Source organism: Vidua chalybeata, chromosome 16 (assembly GCF_026979565.1).
Source record: "Vidua chalybeata isolate OUT-0048 chromosome 16, bVidCha1 merged haplotype, whole genome shotgun sequence".
Taxonomy (NCBI): Eukaryota; Metazoa; Chordata; class Aves; order Passeriformes; family Viduidae; genus Vidua; species Vidua chalybeata.
The window spans coordinates 8,767,884-8,787,459 of NC_071545.1; positions in this window are offsets into that span (position 1 = coordinate 8,767,884).

Sequence of the window (19,576 nt, forward strand, 5' to 3'; positions counted from 1 at the left end):
GGGTGTCTCTCTGCCCTGGAAGAAGCCCGGTGAAGGCAGGCCACGGAAGGTCAGGTTAGGGTCAGCTGCTGCAGGGAGCAGGAGCACCACCACAGCTGCCCTGTCCAGAGCGTGTCCCCAGGATCCTGGCTCCCAAAGCTCAGGAGTTTTGCTCCCCATGGCTCCTTCCCTTGCCCTTCTTCCCTTTACCAATGTGATGGTGGGTGATGCCCCAACCCCACCGAGATCCGGGTACCGCGGGCCCGCGCTGGGCAGTTTGCCCCAGGGGAGGGACGCGAGTGAAGCATCCCGGTGCGGGGGGAGCCGGGCTGTGCCGTGCCGGGCTGGAGGCACTGCGTGGCACCAGCCGGGCTGTCCCGTGCCGGGCTGGTGGCACTAGGTGGCACCAGCCGGGCTGTCCCGTGCCGGGCTGGTGGCACTAGGTGGCACCGTTGAATCAGGAGCGCGGATGGGACGTGCAGGACTCGGGAGCCAGCTGCTGTCTCCCCAGGGACAGCTGCTCCCGGGTGTCTTCAGCTGGGGTGCCCGCTGCCCCAGCTTTAGCCTTCTCCTGGTGCTGAGGGTACGTGCGTCCCGGCCAGCGCCGCGGGGACAGCTCCGGGCAGGGCTGGCGGAGCCGAGCGCCGCTGCAGCTCTCGGATCGCTCCCGGCACTCTGCAGCCTGCCTGGGTACTCAGCCCTCCTGGCAGCAACTCCTGGCGGTGGGAAGGAGAGGGTTTTCCTTTTCCATCTTTCGCTTTGTCATCTTTCCATTTCTGGCCTCTCGTCCCTCATTACAAGGCGTTTGCCACAAGCTCGTGCTTTGCTCAGAGCCAGCCTGTGCTGGCAGAACCTGCTGCGGGCACTGCCGACAGGGGCATGAGTAAGAGCTACTCAAAAAGGGTTTTTTTTCCTACAAGATTTTTACTAGCATATAATATTAATCAAAGCCTTCAGTGGAACTACTGGATCTAGTTTTTGAATTTGGAAAGCAATACTTTCTGGGGGTATTATGGTTGTAAATATTTAATGTCCCACTTCTGCAATACAACCCAAGTGTAAAGTAAAGGAAAAATAGTGCTGGGATAGGAAGGGATAATAGACTACATGCAGAAAAATTGAGACTAATTATCATAACTAATTAAAATAAGTTGCTATAACTGTACAATGACCGATTAAAATTTGCTATGATGTTATGAGAAACATATGTAAAATATCCTTTTGTTGCAGGAAAAATGACTGTTGCCCAGTTGTTCCCATCTCCACTCCATGATGATCAGGAGCAAACTGGAGTGGACCTGTGCTGGCCTGCTACTGGCATTGTGTTCCTTGTGCTGGTGCAGGGGGTGGGATTGGTTGTAGCTCCTTTGGGAATGGCACACAGCCTGCAGTGGGTCCTGGGATGGGCAGCAGCAGCCTGTGGAGCAGTTGGAGCTCTGTCCATTCCATGGACATCCTTATTTTGGAGCAGGACCAGCCCAAAGCTGCCCAAGGAGGACTCAGAGGACACAGTGTGAAATTCCTGTAGTTACTACTAATGTATTACTTAAAGCTCAGGTGGTTATTATATTTATTCTATAAATACATTATCCTATTACCCACTATAATACTATAACTATACACTAATAATATGTCATGATATGCTTAGGTAAGTTTTTCTACCTTTGGTTCAAGCTTGTCTCTCTATGGAAAATCACTTTGAGCTCTTTCTTCACAATCTGCCTGCTGTGTCTGCTCCTGCCTGCCCAGCATTGACCCCATTGACTCCTATCCTGCTTCTTCTCCCTGGGAAGGGCAACAGCTGAAATACAGTGCAAGAAACTCATTTCCCCTTAAAATATAAACCATGTCAGTGATGTATAGCCGTTGCTGCTGTTGATATCAGTGAATGCTTATTTAGGTTCAACTGTGTTCAGCTTTTTGACTTCCCATTCAGAAAACATGGGACAGGGAATAACAATGGATGAGTAAGCACAAGTTTTGGCAGTCGGAGTTAAAGATGTCACCGGAGATTAGGCATCAGGAGCTTTTTAAAAAACTTATGTTATCTCTTTAATGCCATGAAGTATCAGTTAATGCATTGAATTGACTGTCACACAGGGTATCAGGACCGTGATTAGGCAGTTTCTCAGACTTTGCCTGTCAGCACAAAGATATGCTCTTGGCATCCCTTCCAAAATAGTTCCCTGAGACTTTGTTTTGGGGAGAGACAGATAAAGTTTTCACTGATTAGATGAGCCAGACTTAAGAAACCAAATGGCAGGAGTGATAAAAGTGATGCATGATGTCGGAGGGGAAAAAGCTAGAGGCTGTAAGGGATAGAGACTCAGGTAGGGGTGGAGAGACTCCAAGATGAGGATAAAGAAATAATTGGCACTGTATGTGTTCATCCTTTCTTCCCATTTTGCTCTTTCCTAACCTCTGGTTGATTAGACAGACTGACCCATCCTTATACCAAGAGGTTATTTCCTTTAGAAGTGCAGAAGAGACTCTGAATCACTGTTTGCACATGCTGCTGGCAGTGTTTAGCACTGCCTGGTGTCAGTGACACTGCCTGGCCAGGCTGGAGCTGCTACTTTCCAAGGGAATTTCAGCCTGCTGGGTGTTGCCTCCTTGTTCCAGCTGTCCTGAGCTCTGCTGTCTGCTGTCCAGTTCCTCTCTTTACAAATTCATTGCTGGGTTGGAACCTTAGCTTTAGGGAAAAGAGTCTTCAAATGAGACCCAAAGGGAAAATGCTGGGATGATTTCCTTGTTTCTGTTTTCTGAGAAGCAGGGTGAGCCTACCAGAGGCTGATAGCACAGCTTGTCTGCCTGTGTGCAGGTACAGTGCTATGGGCTGTATATCTTTGATTTCTCAGCCTTCCACACATAGACCAGTTTCTTTTCATCTGCTTATCAGGAGAAGCATGGACAGTAAATGTTTTGTGATGTTAAGTTGCAATTGGTTCTTAATGTATAATCTTTAGCAGAGACAGAGTCCAGGAAAGCCTGGACTCTTTGAAAGAAAAGCTTTCTCCCAATTCTGTTGGCCAAGGAAACTTATCTCCCCATCTCAGCCTTTGTCAAGCAGTGGAAAGAGATTTTTTTTTTTTTTTTTTTTTTTTTTTTTTTTTAGCTTGGTGAGGCACAGAGAAGGGTACTGTGTTTGAACATCACTCTTTGAAAGCCAGGGTGCAGTGGGGACACTGGTTTGTGGTGCTGCAAAGGTGCCCTGCAGTGGTCTGAGCAAAAGAGGCTTGAGTTAAATGAGCTGGTCCTGAGGTCCCTGGGGACTTGCTTGAGGGTGGCAGGTTTGACAGTAGGTGGAACTTTGCCAAAACCATGTAGAGCACAAGCTGCTTGTCCAAATGAGGCCATGGAGGCTCCAAGGACAGCACAAATGGCTCAGCTGCCCCACAGAGTGCTGGTGTCTGGCAGCTGCATTGGCCTCAGCAGGATGTTGCACAGCAGGTATGAAACTTCAGAGTAAAGGAAAAAGAAATAACAGCTGTGTCAAGGCCACTGTCTCAAAAACATAGTGTTGCTCCACTTAGATTCTGAGGTACTAAAATTGATAGTTCGGCAGCCACCCTGAACTACCCAAAAACTGATGCTGAAAATTTCTCCAATCTCATTTTATGCAAATGTTCCCCATTCTCTGGATTTTTACCTCTTTCCTTTTGAATAATATCTGTTTTCACACCAGGAAGATGGGAAATGGGTGAGAAGACCTTGACAAGTGTGAATGCCTGCACCAAGGGCCTGATCTGAAGGAGGATGAATGCTCCATGCCTGGCATGAGTGCTTTGGGAGGGTGGTACCTCCCTGAGAGGCTGCACACAATTCTGCTCTCATAATTGGCATCACCCCCATCCCTTTCTAATGTAACATGGTTTGGTTTTTCATTGTTGCACTGCACAGCAGCTTGCTACATGTTTTTGTGTGGTACAGTCCATCATCAGAGTAGGATGAACTGCAGCACTGTCCTCTCCCCTCTGCAGAGGTGCCTGGAGGTGCTCAGCATCTCTTGTTACTGTGTGCAGTTTATCTCTTGGGCTCCACCTCCCTCTGCAGCCCATGAGCTGCCCTTTAGTGTGTTGTCAGTCCTTTGTGTGCCCCAGGCTTTGGCAGTGGTGCTCTCTGCCCTCCCCTCTGTGGGTGGTGGGACACCCCCATCAGCTCTGCCTCTTGCTCTATTCACTTTATGCCACTGAATCACAGAAGGACAAGGGATGCAGAGTCCTTTGTGCAAGTGGCCCACAAAGCCAGGCCACCTGAAGTGTTTACTGTGGTTTAGAAAGGGTCTAACCTTTAGAGAGCAGGTCTGAGCTTTATTAAACAGCTGGAGCTATTCTGAGAGCTGGCTCCCCCGGGCACTGGAGAGGGATGAAACCAGTCTGTGCTGCTAATTGCAGATGCTCATTGTGCACTGAGAGCCAATATCTTCTAAGGGATCAAGGCCACCCCACTGCCTTCAATAAGGGCAGGGCATGGCAGGTCATTACAGCATGGAGATGTAGTTAAGCAGCAGGTTTCTGCCTCCCTATTCTTGCCTGGCAAAAAGTGCTGGGAGGACTTTGGCTGTTGCTAGTTAGTGTGCCTGGCTTAATTTTTATTCTAGGAGGAGTGCAGTGTGAATGCAGAGAGGGCTTGGATGCCTGGTGCTAGCACAGGGAAGTGGGACACACAGACCCCCAGGCAGAATGTCCTGGTGGTCCAGCTGGAGCCCCAGGGAGGTGTGAGCACATGGGTTGTGGTGCTACATCAGAGAGCTCTGGGCCACATTATGGGGAAAAGGGAGAAAATAGGGAGTGCAGAAACTGCTGGAGAATGGATGAACTCTGGGGTTTCTTTTATATTTTCTGGGTGTGCGTTGCAATGCTGAGCCCAAGTGTAAATACAGATACAATATAAATATCTATTTACTACTAATACTGTGTTTTCTGTACCCAAAATCACCCTGCTGTAGTGTAAACTCCTTCATGTTGTTAATCAGGAATGGACTAGTGAACCTCTGTTATTAAAATTCTTCCCACTTCTTCCCTTTTAACAAACTACAGCATCTTTGAGTTTGTGCCAACTTCAATTTTAAACCTTTGAAAAATCTTTAATCTTCTCAGCCAATTTTTTTTTACTATTTTAAAACATTAAATATCCATTGAACATAGATCTTGATGGTGATGAGGATACCTCATAAAATGAGATCTCTTTTTCCCTACATATCTTACTTAGAGTCAGGAATGCTTAAGAGATGCTCTTTCATCAGCCTGGTACTGAGTGGGAGTAAAAGTGGTGGAATAGCAGCTGGTTTAGACAGTTTAGGGTGAATGCAGCCATGTAGGAGTTTTATAGTACATTCACATGAGAATAATGTATCTGGAAAGGTCAGATGCTGAGCATTGTTTCCTGTTAATGCATACTGGAAATAGAGAGCAGAGTTGTGACTTTTTAGGATGGCTGTTTGCCAGAGCCTGATCCTGGGCTCAGGGGTCAGACACTGCATGCCACAACATCTACTGAAAAACAGAACTCAATGAGGGCACCAATTACTTGCTGATTTATTGAGCCAGGTTTTGCTTTATTGCAGTTTTAGAAAAGCAGAGTAATTTCTGATGGAATTTTCTATGTCACCTTTGCATTTTGGGAAATGTATTACTTTTCTGCATGGAGGAGAAAGACCTGAGATGAAAGTAAAGCTGTGCTTGTCCTGGGTGAACCCAACCAGCTGATGGTATCTTAAGCATTAAAGTCCAATGGGTATTTAAACAAACTATAAACTATAACAGACTCTAAACCTCAATTCCTAACACAATCTTTCAGCAGGTTATTTTTTAGCCAAAATGTCAACTTTTGTTTTCTTGCATTTTCTCCTGTAGCCAGGTCTGCCCTCATTACTGCAGACTTGTTCTTATTTTATTCTTGGGGGTTTTGTGCCATAGCAAAACATCATTTAAGGAGTAGATTCATAGAGATAAAACCCAGGAAAGTTCCTAGATGTAACCCAGGGAAGGACCAACGCTGACCTGTGTAAAGGTATTTTTAAGCCATTTATGTCTGTTCTTGTTTTGTAATGTGTATGACTGAGAAGCAAGGACTTAACGAAGCTCCTGAGGCTAGAGTTAGAGAAGTTTCATTGGCACTTCTAAACTGATGCTGGGGCCCTTTATAAAAGTGTGAAAATGCATCTTCCTCCCAAGATTTGCTGGGCTTTGTTCTTCCCTCTCCGGATGTAGCATTGCATTAAGAAACAGCAGCCAGGACTGTCTGACCCACTTAAGGTAAAGCTAAACTCAAGAAAAATCATTGTCATCTCTTAAATAAGAGCTATAAAGGGGAAGCCAAAGGAGGAGTAACATCTCTGCTCTTCTCTACCTGCCTCAAAACTAATGTCACTCTGTGCTTATCTCCAGTTCTGCCACAGGACAGTAGCTCTGCCCTCTCACAGGGATGTCAATCAAAGCTGTGATAAACAATAACCCTAATTATCTTGACAGCTGGTGGCAAGAGTTAGGAGGCTCAAAACGTTCCCAGAGGAGGAGGTAAGATGACAGCAAGCAGAGTTAATACAGCCTCCTGTTGCTGCCTTGGTGACTGCAGAGGTGACACGGTGGGTCTGAGGGCAAAGAAAAAACAAAGTGTGAATGTGGTTTGTGCTGCCCCCCTGAGTGGGCTCTGCTGGAGCCAGCTGATTTACTGTCAGCAGCGTGGCTGCAGCCACTCCACCACCACGAGGTGACTTGTCAGGTCCAGGCTCTGCTCCCTGGCTGGACTGGACCAGCCAGGCTCTCTCCTGTGTTTCTATTAATTCCAGCTTGGGGTTGTTTAAAATCAGCTCAGGTACTTTGCCTGTCTCCTACACCTGAGCCATGCACAGCATTTCCCTGGCTGCTGGGAAGGTGAGGGGGTTAAGACACCATGTTTGCAGCATCCCCTTGAGCATGAGCTGTTTAACATTCCTCACCAACACAGGTGCTCAGCAAATCCTCAACCCCAAAATACAACCTTGCTGGTGTTAACACTTGTGTGACAGAACACCAGGACCCAGCTCAGATGTTTGTTCTGCTAAAGTTTGTGCTGTGCAAATATCCACATAAACAGTCAAATTCCTCCCTAAAATGAAGTCACCCTTGGCAGTGGTCAGCTGAGGAAGTTGAGAAGACACAATTAACAAGGTGACTTTAGCAGGCTTAAAAATAGGTCTGTGGGAATGCTTTTAAGGACCTGGAAGGACTTATGTCATCTTGCTGGGGAGGAGAAAAGCTTGCTGTAGAGGAGAAAGCTCTATGGAAAGGTAAAATAGGAAAGTAAAATGGAGGACAGTTCTTATATAGCTGTTCCTGATTGTTTTAAGTGTTTTGGGGTCAGCAAAGATCCGGGATTTTCATTTGATTATAGCACTGAGCAGGTTGTTAATCACACAGACGAGAACCTTGTGATGCTTTTAAATAAACAATACACACAATTTAATGTTTGTGGCTTGCAAGCACTACAAGCTTTGTTACTGTCTTTAGAGCATGGCTGTGTGGTTTATAGATTGGTGGTCCGTGGTGCTCTTAAATGTGCAGGAGCTGTGCTAATGAAACCTGGATGCTCCTATGGTGTCAGGGCTGGACTCCCCAGGAACAAATCCTTTGGGTGACTTTCAGGCTCTTCAGAAGCCTGTTGGGTGTGAAGTCCAGGTTCATATTTAAAGATGTGTGTGGGTACTCATGTAGTTTCAAAATGAGACACTTCAGGTTGTTTCTGAGCAGGTGCTTTTGAGGAAATGACTGTGTTTTTATAGTCTTGACATCCAAGAGATCACAGTGGTGTGTGGCTTAGGGGTCTGAGACCACTGGCATTTTCCTGAGCTCTCTGGGAGGCACTGAGTAGGAGAAAGGTCACTGACAGGTGGAGAGCTGAGCTCCTTGACAGTCATTTCCCAAGCCAGTTGCAGTTAGGCAGCTGTGGTGGAGGTCTAAAAAATTAGATGAGTCTCTCCTTCTCTTTCCTTCCCCCTACAGGCCCTTTTACAGTAGTTTGCAATTTTTGGTAAAGCCCAGAGCCGTTCACCTCGTGCCTGGTGGTGTCTGCTGCCCCAGCTCTGTGTGGTGACAAGGCTGTGCCTGCTGCCCTGGTGTAGCGGGGCTTTGTCCAGAGGAGACTCCTGGTGTCCTATTCCTGGTCCCACAGAACCACCCAAACCCCAGTTCTTCCCCTTTCCCCTGGGGTTAAACACAGCAACAGGAAACAGATTTGCAGCCTGCAGTCCTAGTGCCAAGGTCCTTTCCCCACTTGTTGGATTTTATCCTTTCATGTTTGTTATCCCTGCTTTAGCCACTTGCTGCTGCCAGTAAAGTGTGCTGTCCATGCCCAACTGTGCCAGACAAAGCATTTTATTTTCAGCAAAATTATTCTAAAACCTCGTTTGGTTTCTTCTCCATTAAATAAAATTTTCCTTGGTAAGGAGGACACAAAAAATTATGATCTGGGGATAAAGAAGTCATATGAAGGAAGGCAAAAGCTTTGTTTTCCTGGTGAGTAACATCAAACAGGAGCCAGTCTGAATGTGTGAGTCACCCTGACAGATAGCCAAAGATCTTGTGCACTGCTGGGAAACATCACTGTGGAGGGGGGAACCTGAGCATTTCACCTCAGGAACACCAGGACAAAAAACTTTCAGGATTTTTTTTTTTCCAGGAAACTGCAAACATGTGACTGTTCTGCAGAGCTGAGAAGCAGGCAGAACATGTGAGTTAATCTGAAGCAACCACTGGAGTGTTAATCTAGCTTTGAGGAGGTTTCCCCCTCTTTCTCAGTTAAATCTTCTGTCAAAGTGGTCCTGTCTTACTCAATTAAACCTGTAAGGAACTTGACTGTGCATTTCATCTCCCTGGGGCAGAGCTGTAAATTAGGAGCATATAGCTGAATTCACTTCCTGAGCTGAAGCATAGAAGAACTTTTCATTGGAAAGTGTGGCTTTGGTTCCTCTTTTTGATTATTTTATTTTCACAAAGCAAACCCAAGTGCTAGTGTGAAACTGACTTGCAGATGAAAACTAATGAGTGAAATTACTGCCTTAATGAAGAAAATGCTACTAGCAAGTTGTGAAAAGTACTTTAATCATAATTAATAGAATAAAATTAATACTGAACTTCAACTCTTCTCAGGTGTTTTAATTAATAATTAAGTTTAAGGTTGTTTATGACACATCTTTGCATGCTCTTAAATGCCTGTGACAAGGCAGTTGGGAGAGCATTGCAGTTCTAGAAGCTTCTGTATGACACATTCATAAACATTAGGCTGGAGAGACCTTTGTGATTTGCTTGTGCTACCCTAAGTAAATAACCAGTGTGATAAGATCATCTGGGAGAGCATTTGGGCCCGGGGTGTTGTTACATGAGGGGCTGCCTGTCTGATAGGGCAGATGCTACAGCTGCCTCATAAGCCCTTTCTACTCTGTGGTCAGTCTGTTTTGTACTGAAAGTGCAAGTTTTTCTCATAAGTTGAATGTATCATCCTTTTAGAGTACTTCAGACCCCTGCAAAATATCAGCCAGGGAATGGTCTCTGTATTATTATTATTATTATTATTATTATTATTATTATTATTAATTATTATTATTTTAATCCAGCATGTGCTGCAGGATATTTCCAGAAATATTTGACTGCAGGAATAGTGTCAGTGTCTGTGGAGGCTGGGTGGCAGCAGGTCTGGCCCTGTGGTCTGCAGTGGCTCTGCTCTTTCTCAGTGCTCAGCTCCCCAGTCCCAGGCACTTATTTCTCCCAGCATTCTGCTCCACGTGGGCAGCTTGAAAATGCTTCTCCTGGGGCTGCCTGCCTTGTCTTAAAGCTTCCTTCAGAATTGCACAGGGCTGAATGGAAACTGGGAGGCTTCCTGAGCTGCTCTGGCTTACAGAGGAGGGGGATGTGTTGTCTCCTTTGACCCACAGAGTGACAACACCCCTCCCAAAATGTGGGCTGGGATCTGAGCAGCTGGGGAGAATAAGGGGGAATTGTAGGAATACTCCTGCTTTACCCCTCTCCCATGTGAGACATGCCTCGCTCAGTTATGTTGTGCTTTCAAATATGTCCAGCTTCAAAATGAAACTGGTGCACGTCCTGGAGGTTAAAAGATGGGAAATGTGAGGAAGCAGAAGCCTTCATTCAGCGAGCAGTGTGTGACTTCTGACAGGATTAGAGCTCTGCCTTAAGGAGGCCACTCTTAGCTGTGCAGGAGGATGGCTGGGACAGGGACAGCTGTTTTCACAAGGTCATTGCCTTTGCCTGCAGGTGCTCCTGAAGCCTCCTGTTAATTGATCCAGTGGTGAACATGTTTGGAAGTATTGTTTGGAACAGCTGACTCTAGTGCTATTTTTGAAGCTAATCCTGTAAAACCAGGCAATTCCTTACATCTTCCTTTTCTCCAACCCTCAAGCTTCCTTAATATTTTCATTGTTGCTGCATTCTTAGAATGGTCTATGAAGGTGCAGCAAACTGTAAGGAACCACTACACATTGGTAAAAAGTGAGCTTTGGGTTGTTATCTAGTCAGGGAGTAAACCACTATTGAAATACATCTCAAATCTAAACTACACCAAATTCTGAATTTCAAATCTCAAACGCTTGCAACACAGTTCTCATAAACAAGTTACAGATCAGAAATTAGTCACCGAAACCATTGTGACTAACTTTAAATAACAAGATAGATATGGGGAGGGGTGGGGGGAGAAAAAAAATCTGCTCAGAGATAATTTGCAAGCTGAATAAAATAATATTAAAATTATTCATCAAGCTTATCAAGCTTGATTCTTGAGTAATGTTGTGTCATTGCTAGCAGGTGGTGGGAGAAATGGCACAGCATACCATAATTAGTAATAGCCGTGTATTTTTGATGCTACTTCATCTGTGTGGTTTACGTCCAGATGGTTTTGAAAATGGAATCAAGATAAAATACAACTTCCTGGATCAGAATTTGCATTTTAGCTAATGATATAATTCAAAGCTCATTATTGTTAAAAAAAAATCTAAATTGCTAAGGAAGATTATTAGATGTTGGGATTATTCCAGCTTTATTGCTGGATTTCTTTTTTAGCTCAGTATTTCACAAGAGCACCATCACAGATATGAGTTAAAAAGCCATCTCACTGTGTGCTTGCATACACAGTTTTTTTATTCTTGGTGCAGATGCTGACATGTAACTTAGCCAGACTTTGAGTCCTGACCCTCAAAACACTTATAATGGAGAAATTGGGCTGACCTGTGATAGCAGGCACTGTCAGCCTTGGTTCAAAGCACACTTAAATAGCTGTTTTCCCATGAAGGGTTGTTGGGTAGCACAATATTGAACTGGATGCAGCAGCAACTTCCTCAGATGGTCCCAGCCCTCACTTAGAGCTGTAATGTTTACTCACTAATTGTGCTGGCTGGGTTACAGAGTTCTCATTTACATGTCTGTAGCTTTTGCTAATACAATTCTGCTTTCAAGGAGCCTTCAGTTCCATCAAACATCCTTTCAAGCTGCCTAAATCTTTTGACCTGGCATAGATTTCTAGGAAATCTCCAAGTAATTTCTTCTTTCCCCTGTGTAAGACAATAATCTTGCTTGCATACATCAGCAGAGCTGTTTTTCACAACTGCAGCCTCAAAGTGCAGAATTTTAGCCCCTCTTCTAGCTGAAGACACTGGGTTTTCTGTCATCCTAGGTGTAGACATCTGCCAAGTTTAGGGTAACTGCCTATATTCCTATATCCAATAGGAAGAAACAGCTCCAGATCCATCATATTCCAAGAGAAGTGTCTGATTGCAGCTGCTTGTGTGATAGCTATTTACCACTCATGAGGTGAGATGCTTTTCAGTGTGGGTTTCCAGGTGAGCACAGTTGGTCACTATTTGGTGTTGACATGCAGAGGAGGCCCCAGTGCTGAGATGTGTGTTTGTAGAGAGTTACCCTGCTGCCCTGAGCTCCCAGAAAAGAGAGCAAGCAATGACCGTGTGCTCTTTTCCAAATGAACTCGGTGAGGTTTGTTCTCAGGAATCCAAGTCTCTGGTGAATAACTCGTTGCTGGACAGAACAAGAACAAAGCGAAATAACCCGTGGTGAGTGTCCCCTGGGGATGCAAGGGAGGCAGGAAGCTGCCTCCCTGGGACAGATGCTGTGAGGCAGAGGAGGGAGAGATGTCTGGTACTGAGCTGGGTGAGCAAATGCCTGCTCACAGCCCCTGTTAGTGGGCAGGGGGAAAATACCTCCATCAGGCTGAACTGAGGTGCTGTGGGCTTGTTTAACCCAGCTAATGATTCTATTTCCAGAGGTTTTGATGCAAAAAATGTTGCAGCTCCTAGTAGAAGGATGAGTGGATGTGTTAAAACTAAACTTGAGTGAGACAGAGTGGCTGGAGGCAGGAAATCAGGGAGAAGTAAATTAACAATACTTCTTTCTCAGAAAGGGTGGAGGGGTTTGTGGGAAATTCCCTTATCTCTGAAACTGAATTTTGAAAGCCACAACCCTCATCTGCTCCTAAAACTTTTTCAGTACCTGTTATTTTCACTGAGCTGTCTGTCAAAAGGGGATGTCTTTGGCAACAGATTAATACAAGTTAAAATAGATATGGCACAAGTCTCTGTAAAACATCTGCCTTATCTTTACATAATGAATTAACAAAGATGAGCTTGAAAGAAATGTAATAAATTATTCAAAAACCTCCTATGCTTTTGAAATGCTAACAAGTCCAATCCTTTGAGACTGCTTGATCAGATTATAGTGTATCATACAGTAAATCTAATTGGTTATATTCAGTCCTGAATTATCAGATTTACTAGTTTGGCCAAAATAATTTAAACAGTGCTGAAATAATGCCAAACAATTTTAATTAAAATAAATTCGCATTTACAAAATAAGAATCTCTACACAAATTCTTTACAGTTTGGGAGCTGGGAATAATTTCCTCTTTTACCAGACCAGTGCCCAGCAGCAGTGCTCAAGTCTTCCCTCTCCCTTTTTTTGGGTGCCCAACTTGAGGCTACAAATGACTCAATTTACTCAGTTGCCTGGGACTTTCTGAAAAACCAGTCTTCTTTTAAGGCAAACCACAATAAAGACTAAAAATTCAAATGGAATTTGAATTTGTTTAACTCAATTGCTTCTCACCTAAATGTTAGCATGAAACATACACTGAAGTAATTGGCTTCAGGCCCAGATATATTTTATTGGGCAGAAATCAAATGGCTGTAGGACCCACACCTTGGTACCTTTGTGGGTTAGGACAGATCCTTGCATTCTCCTGCATTTAGGTCTGTGAATCACATTCTCCATCATGACCTAAACTGGAAAGGGTTGTACATCCTGCCCTGTGGCAGCACATTTCTCTCTCTCTCTCAGGATTTTTCATAGAGGTGCACAGAGAGAAAGAAAGAGAAAACAATTTCTATTTCTGCTCCTTGTTTTTCCCATGTGGAATGTGTTTGGAGAATTGTTTACCTGGAGTGATTGCTTGATTGGATTCTGGTGAGGACTGTTTGAGCCTGGTGGCCAATCTGATCCACCTGTGGCTGGACTCTCACGAGAAGTTAGTTAGTTAGATATGGTAGTTAGAGAAAGTAGGTAGGTAGTTTTAGTATCTTCCTTTGTATAGTATATTAATGTATTATAGCATAGTTATAATAAAGAAATCATTCACCTTCTGAACTGATGTTGGACATCATCATTTCTTCCCATTGGGTTCACCTGCATTTTACAATACTGCCCCTTCCAGACACTGCTGTGAGTGGAAATACCTATAAAACCCCAGGCCTTCATCTCCACAGATGGAGCTGGGAAATGCTCTCCTGCCCTGCCTGTGTGACCACCACCAGGGCCCCCTGAGCTAGGGGCACCTGCTTCTGTTCCAAAAGAGATCCTTGAAGGGGAAGGTGAGGAAGGACTTTAAGGCATGATCAAGTTGGCCTCTGTGGAGATGATTGGAGTTTCAGCTGCAGCAGCTCTGAATGCAGCTCTGGAGGTGGTTTTGCTCTGTAGCCCCGTGTGGTGTGAGAACCAGACATTAGTGGTGATTTGCTGCTGTGTGGGCTGTAAACTACTCAGAAGGAGCTGCTGCAGATCTGCCCATTGCAGATGTTACCAGGCCTTGCTTTATAGGTGATGTGAAAAGGTATAAAAACGTCTTTATGCTCCTGCTGGGTAATGATGCTGGTCCAAATCACCAGCTAGTGCAGATCAGTGCTGCTCCGCTGAAATCCATAAAGATTGATCGACTGAGCATGGTGGAGGATCTGCACTGCTGGCCTTCACTGAAATTCACTAAAGTTACTGGGCATTTCACATGGGCTTCTGCTCTGGGGGAGGACAACTGAGTGCTTTGAGAACAGTGAAATATTGATTTGGAGAGACTCCACTAAGCAGTTTGCCCTAGTAATCAATTTCAGAAGAACATTAGCATAAGTCAGGGAAGGAGCATGTCATTGTAAAAGCTGTGCTGGCTGAGAGACTCTCAAGATGGGGTGGAGAAGGATTAAGGCATTTGGGTTTAGTATCTGGAGGGGGGTTGAGACACACAAAAAGGTTTTGATTTAAATTGCATCCATATCACCAAAGACAATGCAGTGACTTGCAAGTTTGTCCCTGCATCTCTCTCCCACTTAATATGGGGTGGGAAGAAAGCTCTGCTTCTGGTTTAAAAGTCTCGATTTGGGCACTGGCTTCCTACCTTCCCTGAAATGATGAACTCAGCAAGTGACTCTGAAGAAGCCCAGGCAGCACTGCTGATGTTGGAATGGCTTCAGGGAGTGTGTTTGGAGCAGGGCTCTTGTCTCTGCACTGGCACTGCTGCTGATGGCAAATAGGCCTTACCAGAACACATGCTAGACGTGTGCCTTGTGCATGGAAGTCACATTTGGGGTGGGGAAAGTGTCCATTAATCCTGTGGGCTCAGTGAAACTATACAAGGAAGCAGGAGAGCACTGTATGCAGTGCAGGCTGTGCCAGCTGATAGCTGCTGCCTTGTAATCTGTACTCCCATGTGAACAAGACTGCAAAGACTTGGATTTTGGCAGATATGGAATTGTCTAAATAGGATGAGATTGTTCACAGGGTTTCTTGAAGCTGGAATCACTAGAAATCTTGCTATAGAAAATAGCAAGATTAGTCTGGTGATTTACAAATTATGGGGTCCCTGGCAATCTAAGCTTCATAGAGGAATTAACTTTAGCAGCTGACTAATTCATGAACAGAAAAAACTTCTGGTTTTAGTCACTGGTAAAACATTAATATTTCAAACTGTATTGCAATCTTTTAGATACTCCATTGCTTTTGTAAGTTTAGATCAAGCACACAGAGCAAATGACATCTTTTGTCTGTTGCTATGACTGGAAGGGCAGGTCTTTCCCATATGATACCAAAAGAAAAAGTTCTGACTCCACTTCAATAAGCCATAAAATGCATAATTATTTTGTTGTCTAAACTGAATAATGTTCAAAATCGAATTCCTTCCACCTTCTCCTCTAGTATCCAAGACAGGTCATCATTAGTTGGTTTGAAAGGCAAAATATTGAAATTTGATCATGTAGACTCAAGTCCATGACAATAGATACCACCTTAAGTGCTGTAAATCATAGCTGGGTGGTTAAGAGGATTATCTTGAATATGTATGAGTGTGTATATCCCTGAAAATCTGCCTGGCTTCATTGTGGAGTTGTAATTTTTATTCACATCCCATTCTTGTAGGGGTTACTGTATTGAACCATACCATAAGTCCATATTTTGGCAACCTGTTTCTGTCACTGGCTGGCAGGTGATTAAGAGTCGTTAGCTGCTTTTGTTACTTGTATGTTTTTGCAAGGAATGAGTTATCAAATGCTGTATTTAACACTCAAAGTAGACTCAGCAAATGGATGTAATGTTTCTCTTCAAAGCCCCGTGGGGGTTGCTCAGGCATTATTCATTCTGTGCCCTTTAGAAAGGTGCATCTGCAGGAGCTAACCTTCCCATCTTTTCTCATAGTTTTCACTGTCTTGCCTTTGAATCCAGTGCATGTGCTCTTTCTACACTTGCATGCAGCTATGGAAGGAGTTGTGTGAATGTGGAGTGGGAGTTGTCTTTTGTGTGTAAAAAGTAAACATTTATTTTGCCCCATATCCACTCACTTCACACAGAAATGCCATTCTGCTATTCCACATTCTATTTCATTTTCCCCCTGATCCTGGCAAAAATTGATTTGGGATTTTTCTCTCATTTGTTTCCTTCTTCAGACACAGTAATTTTTCCTTGTCCCAGGATCTATATTATTGATCTTGTGTGGTTTGCTTCACTCTGGCAAATGTTTCTGTTCCTATTCCAACTGGATTAGCTTGGACTTGCTGGCCAATTTGAGAACTGGCAAGCTCCTAAGTGGCTCTTGTTGTGACACAGTCAAAGGCAAGATTCAGCTGCAATGTTTCTGAAGGGGAACATTTGTTAGGGCTATTTGGTGTTCAGAGGATCTTGTACTACTCTTTAACTTTCTAGCCCTCAGGCAAATTAAATTGTTGACTGGTGTCAGTGTCCCATAGCTTCCTCTGGCTGGGCTTGGTCTTGGTGACTATTTAAATTATGCAACTTGCCTTGTGTCCTTAGAGCAACCAGCTTACCCAGAAAATCAGGAAAACTTACTGATGTTAACTATGTGAGAACATTACTAAATTCTTGCATAACACCTGTTTGTGCCAATAAAAGATTTTTTACACAAAATAGATGTCCTTTTTTATTAAAAAAAAAGGCTACTGCCCTTGGTGCAGTTGCAATGACAAGTGTGTCCCAAGCCAGCCAACACTTCAGAGCAGTAATGGGACAAAGCAAAGAGAGCAGCCCTGAGGTTTGGATGAGACACTGGGTGGCTGCTTCTTTAATTTCTGTTCCTAAGCTGCCGTTTTGGGGTTTGCACCCTGAACTTCCCCACCTTTTCAGTTTAATTTGTTGGTATGTTCCACTTACAGACTGGAACAACTGTCTATTTCCCCAATCTGAAGGTGTGCAGCTCTGCCAAAGGACACTGAATCCAATCAACATCATCCCTAAAAAGTTGTAACTAGGGTCCACTGAACGTGTCTGTGTGTTATTTCAAGGAGAAGCATCAAGATCAAAGTCTGAGAAAACCATTTGATCTTCCAGCTGTAAACAAGTACTAAAAGAGAACATATGCTATATTTAATTACCCTCCATTGAGGTGCTTGCATCCAAACTCCAACAGCTTGTAGAGTTTCTTTCCCCCTTGTTTGAAGCCGGGGTAGTTACAGGGGATGGGCATTGTTAGAAAAGGTGAGTGAAGAAGATAGAAGAGTTGAACAAGTTTCAATCCTTGAGCCCTTTCTGCTTCCTGCTGGAGCCATTGGAATGCAGCTGGGACATTGGTCTTGCCTTGGGTGTGTATCCATGGGTGCTCACTCTCCCATTCCTGTGCTCACCAGCTGATCTCAGAAACATTCTCCAGAAGGTTCTTGTCTGAGTCCTTACCCTCAGAAGTTGTCTTTTATATGTGTCCTCCCAGCAGTAAAACTGACAGATGGCTAAATCTGAACAGTAGGTCCCAATTTTATAACTAATTATTAGAAAGACCTTACTTTGCCTCCCAAATACTTGAACAAGATGAAGTGGTGACCTAATCACACCAGACCTGCAGGGTTTGTAGTGAAGATTAGTCAGGCTGGTCTAGCAGAGCATTTGTGTATTGAACTATCAGAACATTAATCCCTGCCTCTTATTGAATTGTCTCTATTCTGAAGTTCATGTGTGCTTTTGCATTTTAGAGCACCACCCAGATGTCAAAATTCAGAAGAAAGCAGTAGATTTCCTAGTCATTTACGTGACTTATTGAGTCATTACTGCAATGAGAAGTAATTATCTGTTACCTTGGAAGGTCAATTCATTGGACTTCTGATCAAACTGGACTATTTCCAATGGCTAGAAGCATTTAAAAAAGTAGCCAACCAGGTAAAAATCCAACAGAAAAGATGTCCTTATCCTTTTCGTGAGGAGACATGCTGGATTATTCACAGGGTATATATCAACCAAATTTACAAGATTTAAGGTTTGACAAATTCTGCCTCAGTGTTTGGTACTCCTGAGAAGTAATAATAGGTAGTTGGGCTAAATGACATCCCTAGAAACCGATTCTTCTTCATTCCCCCCTTTCCTGAGCTTCTTAGGTATGATTTTGTTCCAAAACAATGATGCATAGCCATGAAATGGCTTTGCCCTTTATCACTCCAGCATAGGAGAAGATAAACTGAACAGCCCTGTTTATTCATTTTGGAGGAAAAACAAAATTAAAAGGCTTCTGTGTATTGTGGTAATGTAATTCCTAATCAATGACAGTGGGTTTAACAGAGATTTATGGGTTTTTAATTTGTAAGATTAATGACTACATACATTGATTCTGTCAAAATGACAGTATCATGGTCACGTACTTCATGGAGCAGATAGCGACCTCCTGCCAGACACGTCCTTAAGGAAATGCAATTATCGCTGCCCATTTTACAGTGCTTAACTTTTTTCTCTCAGTGAGTGACAACAGAAGGGTTTTGGGCATAAATTAATCTTTCTAGATGAACTGTTAACCCTTCGTGCCTAGCAGCTAGTTTCATTGAGTTACAATGCCTGCATACTGTTTTCTGGGGTGTCCCTGGCAAATACAATCAAGCAGTGCCAGAAGTACCATCTGGAGGCTCCCTGGAGCACTCTGCTCCAGCAGGATCAGATCTGCAGCATGACTGCCTCACGTTGGACTTCACTGCTGCAGCAGTCACTGCCAGGGCACGTGGCAACACGACTTTCCAAATGTACACAAAGCACAGCGGTGAGCTCCACAGCCTGCTGTGGGCAGGTAGGAAATGCAGGTGTGGGGGGTTATCTGCTCATGCTGGGACCATTCCCAGCACAGTGAAGTTATCACAATGTCTGGTGAAGTGTCATTATACGATTATCTGTGGCCTGTGTCCCAAGAGCTGAGTGAGGTGCCAGGTCTGGGACATGGTCCAGGCAGAGAGCTGCCATCAGTGTCACTGCTCTGCTGCTGGGTGGCTGAGATGTCCCATGCCTACTTGCAGATCTCCCACCTTGTGCTGGGCTGCAGGACATGCCAGCACAGTCTCTCTATGCACTTGAATGTTATGCTTGTTCAGGACTTGCAAGGTGCTGCTCCCCCACCATCCCCCCCAGGGATTTCAAGACTGTAGAAAGGGCTAAAATGCATTAACAGCCATTGTGGAAAGTACACCCTGGCCTGCTCTCCTGGATTTCCCAGCCTGGCTCTGTTTCCACAGGTTGTAGCCTTCTGTCCATTTGTGACTTCTCTTAGTGTTTCATATTAGTCCTTCAAGTGCATTTGGCACAAAAAGTGTAGCATGAAGCTCTTGGCCTCTCTGTGTTGATCCCCTGGTTTGATGTGTCAGGGCCCTGTCCTCTGGAGCTAGCTGCTTGTCTCAGAGCAGAAGTCTTCAGCATAACAAGGCCAGCGTGACCTAAACTGCTGGATGCTGGATGTTGGAATATGTTCCCTGGAAATATGCAGAGTTCTTGTTCCTGAATCCTTAAACCATTGAAAAAAACCTTCAGCTTTTCCTCTAAATGAAGCTGTGAAGTAAAGTGTCTTCACAACAGAAACTTGTCCTAAG